This window comes from Delphinus delphis, chromosome 20 (genome assembly GCF_949987515.2).
Source record: "Delphinus delphis chromosome 20, mDelDel1.2, whole genome shotgun sequence".
Taxonomy (NCBI): Eukaryota; Metazoa; Chordata; class Mammalia; order Artiodactyla; family Delphinidae; genus Delphinus; species Delphinus delphis.
In genome coordinates, this window is record NC_082702.1 from 26,031,697 (window position 1) to 26,044,486 (window position 12,790).

At 51.4% G+C, this 12,790-nt stretch overlaps 1 long non-coding RNA gene across 1 annotated transcript; it reads left to right on the forward strand.

The window, feature by feature from the left end:
- Window positions 1-1,280: 1,280 nt before the first annotated feature.
- Window positions 1,281-3,451, forward strand: LOC132415911 (uncharacterized). Its single transcript, XR_009517430.1, has 3 exons — window positions 1,281-1,376; window positions 1,854-1,954; window positions 3,206-3,451. It is a non-coding gene; the product is annotated as an uncharacterized lncRNA (long non-coding RNA).
- Window positions 3,452-12,790: the final 9,339 nt, after the last annotated feature.

The following is a 12,790-nucleotide window of genomic DNA, read 5'->3' on the forward strand; positions in this document are numbered from 1 at the left end:
AAGGTTGGGGCGCTCTGTCCCTCCAGGAAGCCAAGTGATCCCTCCCATAAGCCTTTCACCCCTGCATTCTCTGAATGAAGCCATTCAGAGGAGGAAACCCAACCGGCCAATGTTTTATGCATGGTCCAGCCATGCCAGCAACAGCAGGTCACCTGGGGAGGTATTATTTTTAGCCAGAGCACGTGAGTGAGCTGGGAGCTTGAAAGAAGCAGGCTAGTCACCCACCTGTCCACTCCAGGACCCTCTCCTTTGCCTGGTGGTCCTAGGCAATGCTAACCCAAACCGTACCCAGCACAGGGCACTGGCCTAAGCCAGGCGTCCACTGGGGGCGGGGCTGGGGTCTCGTCGCTCCCGGCTGTCTGTTGTGCGGCAACTAAGGCAGCCGACCCTCTCGACACCTGTGTGGCCACCTCCCACGGGGAGCTCACGCCCTCCCTTTCCAGGTGTTGGCTCTGGGTAAGGCTAAACCCTGGGGAGAGGGGCAAGCGTATGTCTGAGACTCTGTGTGAGAGGACGTAACCTTTGTCAGCCTTTTGAAATTCCTCTGCTGCTGCAAAACATAATCTGGCTACTAGGGGTGCCCAGCTTTCATCACTCCCAGCTTCCTCCTGGGCGATGTCCCCAGCAGGTAGAGTGTCCATTTCAGGGTAGATTGTCGGTGAATCCTAGGTGATTAACATCTTTCCCTGTCAAGTTTCCACGTCCCCCACCCCGCCTTGCTTTCTACTAACTTTCAGCTGCAGCGTGGCTGGCATTTACTGAGCACCTACTCTGTGCTGAGTGCTTTCGTGCACATCATGTTTTAAATCCACACAACCCTTGGGGTAGGTACTGCTATGGGCTTCATGTTTGTAATGGGGAAATTGAGGCTCAGAGAGGAGACTGACTTGCTCTAGGCCACCTAGTGAGTTACAGCAGAGCCGGACTCAGACCCAAGACTGCCGGACCCAAAGCAGTGCTCTCTGTACATTTTGAGTCCTGACCTGGTAGCTTCTTTAGGTTAAGAGTCAAACCCCACAGCTCAGAGGTGTTTTTCCTATGTTCTTTCCTTTTGATGAATAATCAGAAGCTACTAGATGTGGAAATGGAAGGAACAGTGGAGATCACCCCTTTTACGCTGTTCATTTTTCAGGTGGAGAAACCGAAGCCCAGGGAGAGGAGGGCATTACTCAAGTCCACTTGGTGCCCCAGGGGCAGTCCCCAGTGTGCTGACTCTATTCCAGGCTCCTTCTGTTCCAGTTCACGATATTCCACCACTTTATCTCCCCAGACCTCCATCTGCCTATCTGTCAGCAGGAACAGTCATTCAAGCTCCACTCACAAGCTCTCACGGATATGAAGGTGCTTAGTGACCAGATGGGCTCACTGCTGGTCTGGTGAGTCCCCTGCCCCATTTGGCAGATTGGTTACAGACTGAGTGGGAGGCAGGGCTTTGGTTTGAAATGTCTCATGTTTAGGGTCCGACCAAGAGCGGTTGCTGAATTAACCCTGCATGGATGACCAAGGTCCATACAGGTCAAAAGTCTCTCAAGGTCTTTCAACGAGACAGAATTCAATAGAGGGAGTTGATTACACAAGAGATGTAAGAGCTGAGAAGCCAAGCACAGAAAAATAAGAAAGCCAGGAGCCTTGCAGCTGCAGGAAGCTGCTGCTACCCCAGGGATGGGGGCAGAGAGAGGAGGGATGGGGGCAGAGCCTGGGAGCTGGGGTGGGAACTAGAATCTGGGCGGGGACTGTCTGATGGGGGTGGGACCAGAGGCCCAGCACAGTCTCTGTTGGAGAAACCACAGGAAACACAGAGGTGGGGGGAGGGGCGAAATAACTTGGCTTTTCCCTCCTCTCACTCTCTGCAGTGCCTCCCATTGGCCAGACCAACACAGAAGCCAGATGGCCAAGGAGTCTGGGAAATGTAGTTCCTGTGATATGGAGCAAGGCTAGGATCTGGGATCAACAGGTACAAGGTCATCAATATCGCTGAGCAGACAGCATTGAGACTGTATCAGCAACCATTGGTTGAGTGTTCAGGTGCTTACATGCAGTAACTCCTCTTTAACCCACGACAACCCTTTTACAGAAAAGGAAACAGAGGCACAGAGTAATGAAGTGTGTCAGCCAGGCAGTGGGGGAACCGGCTTTAGCCCTGGGCCTTGTGCTCCGACTCCACACCCGCCTCCTTGCTGCATATACCCTCCAGGGCTGGTCCCCAGCCGTGCTTCGGGGCATGGGCTCTGGGTTGAGTGCCGCCTTCCTCAACACAGGGTGGTTGTTAAATGGGTCATTTCCCCATCTTACAGCTGAGGAAATGGAGGTGCAGACAGGTCACGGGACCCTCCCCGCCCCCACGCCCCCAGCTCACCTAGCTGTTGGTGGCAGTGCTGGGAGTTTGAACCCATCTCTCCTGGCTCCAGAATGCATGCCCTTTACTCTCGGGCTTCTTGAGGAGGGCGGTCCTGGGACCCCTGCCCGTGTCTTGGGTGCTCCCTGGAACCCCTTCTCGTGGCCACCGGCTGGCTCCTCCCACGGCCCTCTCTAGCTCATTAACTCTGCCCGGATGGCCGGGCTGGTGTGGCTCAGGCATGACCCGCACGCCCAATTAGAGGAATTCAAAACGCCGTTTATTTATCAATGACTTAAGCTCATTTGATCATAAAGGATGGAGCCCAAACTATTCTCTGAAGCCACTGCTGTCCCTCAGCTGTGCCAAATCCGCCTTTGATCTGCTAATCCTGAGTTTATAAGGTTAGGAGATAAGCGGGTGGAACGAAATTCTTTTCTCTTTCGGTCCACCTAAGCGGTCATGAAACCCCCAGACATCATAGACCTCCTGGGCTCCTGCGGCCTCCTCGCCTGGATAACTCAGACGGTGTGAGAGGGGGGCCTCCGTACAGGGGTCCGCACGGGCCATCTGGGGGTGGGGGGCTGCGGCGCTCCTCACCAGATCTGCCTGCTTCTCCCCACTCCTTTTCCTTTCCCTTCTCCCTCACGCACCAGCCTCTTGACGCTGACCTCAGCCTTGGGAAACCAGGCAGCCAATGCAGCCGGTGACCTGGCCGTACCGCTGGGACCTACTTCTTTCATCCCATCTGTCCTTCCATCTGGAGCTCTGATGCATTCACCTTGGGGAGGTGATAGAGACCCTGCCCCTAGTAGAGGGACAAGACTTCAGGACAAGTGAGCCCAACCCATGTTTATTGTGTTCTTTCAGGTGAAGGACCCCAGGGAGTGTGTATAATTCAGTGTGTTGAAGAGCGTGAGAGATCTGTAGTCAGACAGCTGGGGTGTAAATCCCAGCTCTGGCCGGTTATGGGACCTTGGACAACTGGTTAACCTCTCTGAGGCTCCATTTCTTTATTCATAAAATGGGGATAATGACGGTACCTACCATCATTAATTTAATTCTCACCGTGAGGATCAAATGAGGACACCTACAGCCTGCTGCAGAGTAAATGCTTAACAAAGGGCACCTGTCGTGATGATTTCTGTGATCTTCCCTAATAATGAGGACAACTTGCATCTGCTCAGTGTTTCCCACACGTCCATCCGGTGATGGGTCCGTAGCTGCCCTCTGCCCCTACAGACCCCAGAGACACACTGGGAGGACGCTGCCATGTGGCTTAGGCCAGTGCTGGGAAGGTGTACCCGGGAGGAGGGATTGCGATCCATGTGGTCGAAGCTCTGGGACACTGGCCAGGGGCTCTTGCAAGAGCTGTGACTGTCGCTGAAGCCACGGACTCACAAGGGCCACAGAATAGAGGGCAGCAGGTCAGACCACTTTGACCAGGACCACTTTGAGGTGGATGGGGGCAGCAGTCTCACTGTTTACTGCAAGGCCAACTGATTGGAGAGCTGGGCCTGGAAAACAGGTGTCCTGACCTATTTCATGTGGAATTCATTTTCAATAAAATAAATATTAAGATCATAATAATTCATAAAAGCCTTTAGATACAAAAGGCTTTTAAGGGCCAAGACTGGACCTAGGCCGCCCTCACTGGGGAGGGGGAGATGGGTGAGGGCAGGGGTACTGCTTCGGGAGTCTGGGGGCAGTTTCTACCCTCACTCTGCTTCCCACCAGCGTGGAGTCCTCGGCCAAGTCCTCTCACGTGCATGGATGATATCTCTTGGCCTTGCACCGGCCTCTGTTTTTAAACTGTAAACTGTAAGCTTCTTTGAGCTGAGACTCTGCTTTCTTCACCTCTGTGAAACCCACATGTCAGCAGAGGGCACCCCATTTACAAGAGGGATATAACATAGACTCCAATCCTGCATTCACATCCTGGAGGCGGGGTGGGTGGGCAACCACGCCCTCCTGAGATTCCTGCAAATTCATAGGTGCCTGTGCTTTTGCTTCCGGTCCTGACTCCTTGCTCCCCAACCTCTGCTCTCACTCGCCTCTCTCCCCCGGGGCTGTTTCTTTTCTTGGCCCTATACTAGCCCTGAAGTGGACCCTAACTCTTTCCCCACATCCCCCCAAATGCCACTCACACAAGTCATTCCTTTGCACGGCCGACTTTGCTGGCTGGCATTTTCAGGAGGAGGAAGGGTACATTACAGAAACTGATAAGTCGAAATCAATATTAGTCATCCTTATCTGGAAAAGCCCCTTAGCCATGGCCCCTGGAGAAGTTTTTCACTCTATCTGGGCTTCTGCCACATCAGCCCCACTTTTTCTCCAGCTCACCCTTAATCCCTTCTAAATCCTTATGCAGAGTGATTCCATTTAGCACCATCTTCCGTGCATGCGTGCCAAGGTCCCACCTTTGCACACAAACTACCCTAGCAAGATATTTCCCTAAACAAAAATTTCTCTTTAAAATGGACTTGGGACAAACTGTTAAATAACTTTTTTTTCTTAACTCTTTTACTTGTATGCCAGTGTGTTCCCCTTTCTAAGTCTGTCTGCCCTCATATGTAAATGGGGGTCACCATCTCTACCTTTCCATCTCACAAACCACTTTTTAAAAAATTAAAACAGAATAATAAACAAGGAAACAGAAGGGCCACACGAATGTTCAAATCCTCGTTGCAATAAATATTCCAGGCTGATAGAAATGGCGCCGTAAAACTTTGCAAGACCTTCGGTCTCTTCAGTTCGGATCTCCAAGTAGGAAGTTTTTGACCTTGCTGACAAAATAACTCTTTGCTCTCCCACTGCTGAGATTTGCCAGATGCAGGAAGGATGGCACGGAAACTCTGAGGTTCCCTGTTAGAGAAGAGTTGCCTGCCTCCTTTTCACTTGGTCCCTCTGCGGGGTGGAGTCTGTTTTATTCCTTTTTTTTTTTTTTTTTGGACCATATGCAAATCTTTCTCTCGGCTTCCTTCACAGCTTGATAACTGATTGGTTCTCACTTTCATCATCAAGAGCAAGGCATATATATGTATTTTTTTTATTTATGCACGATTCTGTGTCTAAGTTCTCGGGCACTGAGAGAAAACAATATAGTTCTCCTGCAGGAGGTAGACTGTAAAATATATTAGTTTGGGGAGAAGGAATGAGAAATGATAAAGTATTCAGAAAGCGGTCTGTTCTTGAGGGATGTTATTCCACACAGCCAGGGAGCAGATTAATGACATCGTTTGCAAGGAAGGGAGAACAGCCCCATAAAATATGTATTAGTGGGGTTTGTGGTACCATGGGCGGAAATGCTCAGTGTTGGCCGTGAGGGCCTCAGCCTCAGAATCTGGTACCCACTTTTGATCTCTTTCACCAGAGCTCCCAACAGGTGGCTCTGGGGCCCTGGAGGTCAAAAGTGCCGATGAGGGGCGTGCTGGCCATATGCAGCCAGGTGTAGGGTATTGAATGGGTTCTTTGGTAGGAGTACTGAGTGGAGAGTTGGGAAGCCTGGCCTGCCTCTAACCTGCTGTGTGGCCTCAGACAAATTCCTTAACTCTCTGGGTCTTTGTTTCCTCTATTATAAAATGAAGACAAGATGATTCCTAACAGGGCTTGGGTAAGCGGCAGGGGGTGGGCAGGGGAGTCACTGGAAATGAAGCAAGCTGGGAAAAGTTGTATTTGGGAGGCCCCATCATCTGGGAGTGGGATGAAATTCTCTGTTAAGCCAGTTGGGGGTCACAGTAGGTCCTAAGGAGCATGCTTGAGTAACAAGTGATGGTCCCCAAATTGCTTTCTAAGGTGGACAGTTCTGTTAACTTTAGGGTTTTGTTTGGCTGAACAAAGGTGCAAGTTTGGGGCCAGAGCTGAATTGCTTGAAGGAATGGCCGAGGAGAGAGAGGCTGAGGTTGGCTGACACAGAGCGCTGCTTCTCTGCTAAGCAAGAGTGGATAGATGTTCACACTCTCTTGGCCTGCCTGAGGGGCCTGCATGTCTTGGTGTGATCCTCGTCCCTTAGGTTACTTCTAAATTACGCAGTGCAGGAATCTTTGTCCCATCCCTACCCACCCCTAATCCAAGCCCTTCCCCAAGCCCACCTCTGCAGAATTGAGCTTTTATTTGAGGCGGCGGCCTCAGATTTCATGTGTTAATAGTAAAAAGTTTGTACACACGTCCCATGTACTGGGGATGCTGGCAGCAGTTACAGAGCTGGATGAGCCTGTAGCGAGAACAGAAGCCTGCCCTTAACCCCACAGGTGTGACAGATAGGGCTGGTGCTCAGCTCTGAATCCCCCCACGCTGCACATGTTCAAGATGACCCTGTGTCATCACCGGTGGCTCTTTCTGGATGCTTCCTCTGGCTGCTGGGATTTACCTCACGAAAGTGTGGGAGAGGGACTTCCCTGGTGGCACAGCGGTTAAGACTCCGAGCTCCCAATGCAGTGGACCTGGGTTCAAGCCCTGGTCAGGGAACCAGATCCCACATGCATGCCACAACTAAGAGTTCACATGCCACAACTAAGGAGCCCATGAGCCATAACTAAGGAGCCTGCCTGCTGCAACTAAGACCTGGAGCAACCAAATAAATAAATAATAAATAAATTTAAAGAAAAAAGAAAAAAAGAAAGTGGGGTGGAATCAACATCCTGGGGATCAGATTTCAGCCAATGACCGACAGTTTCTCACCCCTCTGGTGGGACGCCTGGGGTGATCTTTCTGCAGTCCCCGGGGGGAGTGAGCCCCGGCGGCAGGCACAGGGGTGATCATTACGCCCCCATTGGCTTCCTCCCCCTCTCTGCTTCCTATCCCCCGACCCTCACTGGTGTTTCCTGGCATCACATCCCAGATGAACTCCATGTTTCAAATCCTGGTCTCAGGGTCTGCTTCTGGGAAGCCCTGACAAAGACAATAGATGTAACAGAAAGCAAAAAAAAAAAAATCACAGGATGGGGGATTTAATCCACATGAGCCATTCACTCATGGTCCCAAGGCAAGCGAGCTCTGTCGTATTGCTTTATCCTGGGACACTGGGGAATCCAGCCAACCACTCCTGGGCATATAGTTTTTTGTTTTTTTTTTAATGAAAAATGTGATTTCCCCTCTTGATAAACCACTTGCAATTTTTCCGCTGTAAAACAAAACTGTGGCTTGGGTTTCACAGTTTACTAGCTGATTCCATGTGCCTTTGACAGTTTTTGATCTGTTTTTGACTTCACAGTATCTATATCAGGAAGGGGAAGCGCTCCCCTGAAGCTCTACCTGCTCACGGTCCCCGTGCCCCAGCCCATATCAAGCTTTCCCAAGAGGGAACCCCTGAGCAGCTCCTGTGTTGCCAGCCACCCCATGCCCAGAGGAGGGCTGGTCCCATCCAGGGAGAGTGACCGTCTCAGGCTGGGCCAGTTCAATGTGACTGAGAGTCAGGGGTGATGAAATCTCCAGAGACACCTTGCAGGGTTGCCCTGAGAAGTCTTTCCCAGGTGAGACTCTTGGCGGACCTAAGACTTTGCATGCAAAGTGTGTGCTGGCTCACACCTGAGTGTTTGGAGAATCTTGTGGGAGAGAGGTGGGATGAGACTCGAGATGCTCCAGGGGTCTGGAGTGGGAGGAGACGAGAAGGCTATGGACATGGTTGACCCCTGGGCCTCTAGAAGCTGCTGGATAGATGACAGGTTCCAGGCTGGAGAGACCAGGCGGGTGCCCCCCAGAGGTACTAAGTCATGGTGACTTTCTCTGGGAGGGTTGGAAATGGGTAGCTCTGAGCAGATGGGCAGGCAGGGGGCTGGGAAGGCCCCAGGGTCCCCTCTGACACTGTGACTGTCTTCGGAGTGCCTGGCCAGTGCTTGTCAGGTGTACCTGGGTGCACTGCCTGTTTAAAATGGGGCAGGGATGATGTGGGCAGGTGCCAATCCAAGAGCTGTGGTAAAAGGGAGGGCTTGTTTTTTTTTGAAGTGGAAACCCCCTGAGAGTTTGTACAGACATCCCGTCATCCCAGAGACGGCGGGCTCTCTTGGGTTCATTGTAAAGTGTCTGCTGCATCAATAAAGCTCTTGGCGTATTAGTATTTAAAAAAAGTCTCAGGATCCCCTCCTCCGATCATACCTCTGCGGCCACATTGGGCTCCTGTGATGAGGGATGAGGTTGGTAGCTTGTCACCTGCTGGATACGTGCCAGCAATTTCTACTGTAGTTATGACAGAATCACATGATACCTGTGTCAGCTTGGTTGCCAAAAGTTCATCTGGAAGATGATCCTAGGAAGCATCAGCAAAGGGGCAGGATAGTGAGATGAGAGAGGGAAGGCAGCCACAGAGGGCACGTTCTCGAGCTTGTTACCATTGAGGACAACCGGGGCATACCCTGCCGGGGAGCCCTGGGAGCCAGTGTAGGACATGCACCTATGAGTCACCCCACCTCCGAATTACCCCACCTCCCTGGGCGTGAGGGAGCTGGGGTATTGATACACCGACTCCCTTCTGACAGAGCTCGAGAGCTTGTGTCTGGGTTGTGGTAATTTCCTAGCACCGCTGTCCTGTGGGTGGAGTGGACGTGTGGGACTCTGTCCATCAGAGAAAGACATGTGGGTGCTGGCAGCTGGAAAGACCCAGAGTGATGGGCTGGGTGGCAACAACATCTTCTACACTCCTGCCCCAAACCTCTCCACTGTTCCGCACAACTTAGCCCTGAACTTCGAGACCCTGGCCACCTGGTATCTCCCACTTTGCCAGCCTAACTCTCACCCCACAAACCCTCCTCAGAGGGGGCCCCTGGGATTTGTGCCCTCACATATCACTTTCCCTCTCTGGAATGCCCAGCCTTATTCTATCCATCCTCCTGAGTCCTCTTCCTGCACAGATCAGCTCCTCATCCTTCAGTGAGGACCCCTGTCTCTAGCTTCCCAAAGGCTTCTGGGAGCTTGGCCATCTGTAGTGCTCACTTTGTCCTAACCAGAGTTGGGTCTGGTTGGTGTTTTCTTTCCCAGCAAAGTATAGCTTGTTTCCCCTAAGTGACAGCGTGCTTGAGTCTTACACAGCGCTGAGTCTCAATGCCCAAACAGCATCCAGCACATAGTACGTGCTCAGTAAAAGCCTGTTTTATTGCTGAGGATCTGAGGATGGCGGTGGTGAAAGTGACGAGGTCTCCGATGAGCAGGTCCTGGGGCTCGCTCTGTAGCCAACTTGCTCTGTTTCTTCTGACAGGTCACTTAATCTCTCAATCTGTTTTCCTTGAAACAGAGACTTGCTAGTTGGTCTAAATGGTTCCCTTTTTCCTCCTGGGAACTCAGCTCGCCCACACTTCCTTGCCTCCTGGGTGGTTAGGGCCACCTGTGGGACTGAGTTCCAGCCTGTGGGCAGAGGTGATGCCCCCACTGCAAGCTTCTCCCTAAGCCCTCCCAGGCATGATCCTTCCTTGTCTTTCTCCATCTGCCACTAAAGACGGGAGGAGCCTGGCTGGCCCCTGTCACCACGGAAGGAGAGCTGCACAGGGGGACCCCACCCACAGATGGCCCCAGGGGCTACCCTGTGAGTAGGAAATACACTTTTTCTGTGGTAAGCCACTGACATTTCAGGATGGTTAGAGCAGTTTGTCTACCTGGAATAATGTAGAAGTATTTAAAATGAGAGTAAATATCAATATCGATGGGCTGTTGCCTACATTAACGATACAACCTGTTTCGAAGATGCTATACAAGTCTACTAGGGCTGTCATACCAAGGACCACAGACTGGGTGCTTAAACAACAGAACTTTATTCTCTCACAGTTCTGGAGGCTGGAAGTCTGAGATGAGCAGGGTTGGTTTCTCCTGAGGCCTCTCTCCTGGGCTTACAGACGGCTGCTTTCTCCCTGCGTCTTCACATGGCTTCCCCCTGCGTATGTTTGTGTCCGAATATCCCTCTTATACGAACACTGTCATATGGATTAGGGCCCACCCTGATGACCTCATTTTTACTTAATCACCCCTTTGAAGGCCCTGTCTCCAAATACAGTCACATTCTGAGGTCCTGGGGGTTAAGGCTTCAGCATATGAATTTGGGGGACACAATTCAGCCTAAAGCAGATGCTCAGTGAAAACTCCTTCCCTTCCACTCCAGGAAACTCTAAGATACCCCTGTAATTAAGAATGATGTTCGCAGTGCATCCAGCTTGCTCTGAAATGTGGTGTCCAGGATTGTCACACAGGCCCTTAATTCAAAGTCTAATCCTCAGTGGGACTGCTTAGAAGACGCTGTGACTCTAGGAGATGAGATTCAGCAAGTGTGAGGGCTGTGCTGGAAGGGTGGGCCTAAGCTGGGCTTGGGGGAGGGGCAGCAAGACAGACCACATGGCAGACTTGGCTGTGACCCCATCGCTCTGGGGGACCCTGGAACAGTCACGGAGCCTCTCTGGGTCTTGGTGACTTTGTCGGTGACACTCCTACTTCTCCTTCCCTGCTCTTTTCTCTTTCTTCTGCCTCCAACGTGTCCTTCGGCAGGGCTTTACAAGTCAGCGTAATGACATCAACCACAAACAATTCCTTGAGCTCTTGCTAAGTGTCAGACACTCCACAGAGCACTCCTGGTGAGTTATGCCACTGCCTCCTCTCTAAGTGGGCTCTCTTTTTATCTCCATTTAAGAGCAGCCCGGATTGGTTACAGAAGTCACTCAAGAAACACAAGGGAGAGGCAAGGCTGGTGGGTTGGATCGTTTGTTTGATAAGAGACGCAGATGTGGCTTCCTCAACGAGGCAGTCAGGAACTGGCCATGCCAACCGAGCTGGACCCTGACATTTTTATCCACGGCTTGGGCTAGAGCCTGCCATCCTTCTGCCTTCAGGGCAAGAGAGCCCCCTCCAGCCCCCTTCAGGGCTCATCCTGAAGTCTGGCCACCCTCCCCGTCGCTGTGCCGGCGGCGGGGAGCTTTCATTCAAGTGGAATTGAGCCGAGGACTTTTGTAGCCCTTCATTTACATGTATGCCAACAAGCTGAAATGTGCAGCAACCTTGGAACACTTTCAAAGGCAGGAATAATTCCTCTGAAATAGGTCTTCCAAAAGCTTTACCTTGTCCTTTCTTTTTTTGTTAATCTTGGAGCCCCTTAGCATGTCAAAGCACTTTTCTAATGTCACATCTCCTAGACATTAGCATGAAAGGGCTTTAAGAGATGATTTGAGAAAGAATAAATGTTGAATGAGCATTTATTATAGAGTCGTTTATGCTGCATTTGCATTTTGACTCTGTTTCTGCCATGGGGGCTGGAGAAGCAAGCTGATTTGAAAGTCAATGGCGTCTAAACAGAAGACACTGCAACGCTATTTACTCTCAGCTGTTTCCTCGACATGTTAATTTATAGAAAGAGAAGATTTCATTAGGCTGATGTGTCTTGGGGAATGAGATTAAGCGGAGTTGTGTGTCTTAACACTGAGATGGAATTCCCATCAAGAACTGACCCCATAGTCAGGAGGCCATGGAGCAAAAGTAAGGGAAGCTCTTTCTTTTTTTAATTTTTTTTGCGGTACGCGGGCCTCTCACTGTTGTGGCCTCTCCTGTTGCGGAGCACAGGCTCCGGACGCGCAGGCTCAGCGGCCATGGCTCACGGGCCCAGCCGCTCCGCGGCATGTGGGATCTTCCCGGACCGGGGCACGAACCCGTGTCCCCTGCATCGGCAGGTGGACTCTCAACCACTGTGCCACCAGGGAAGCCCAGGGAAACCCAGGGAAGCCCAGGGAAGCTCATTCTAAGTTTCAGTTTCTTTCTGTGCACCTATTAAATTAATTAGCTGTGTCCTGTCTCCTCCAGAAAGCTGGCCTGGCCCAAATGGCATAATGTGCAGTGGTTAGAGCTCAGCCAGTGAGCAAGGCTGCCTGGGTGCGACCTGACCCAGGCAGAGTCACTTTAATGTCCGTTTTCTCATTTGGGACGTGGCCACAATACCTGTCCACATCTCCTAGGGTTGATAGGAAGGTGAAATGGTAAATAGATGGTGTCTAGTATAGTGCCAGGCACACCGGAATTGCTCAATAAACATTAGCTGGTTTTAATATTTTTACTGATTTTTTTGGCCTGCAGAACTTGGTAAGAGTGCCAGAGAAATAACCCTGGTTGGTGCCAAGTACGGACTTTCCCATCTCTGCGTCTATGGGTTCCAACCACAGGCAAGTGGATGTGAGTGGGTTTTGGGGCTTTTGGGCATCTTAGGGATTGCTTCAGGCCGTGTGTGTGTGTGTGTGTGTGTGTGTGTGTGTGTGTGTGTGTGCGCGCGCGCACGCGCGTGCGCGTGTGCAGAGGAAAAGAGGGAGAGAGGTATCAGCTCAACACACCTAAGGCTCCCGAAGCTTGGGTTTGTAGCCCCGGATCTTTCCAGCTCCGGAGAAACCTCTGTCACTCCAATTCCCTGCAAGTTCCTCTCTGTGTTTGTCGTCACACCAGACTGTAAGCTCCTTGAGAGCAGGGACTGCTTCTTGTTCATCTGCACTAAAATCGGGCCCT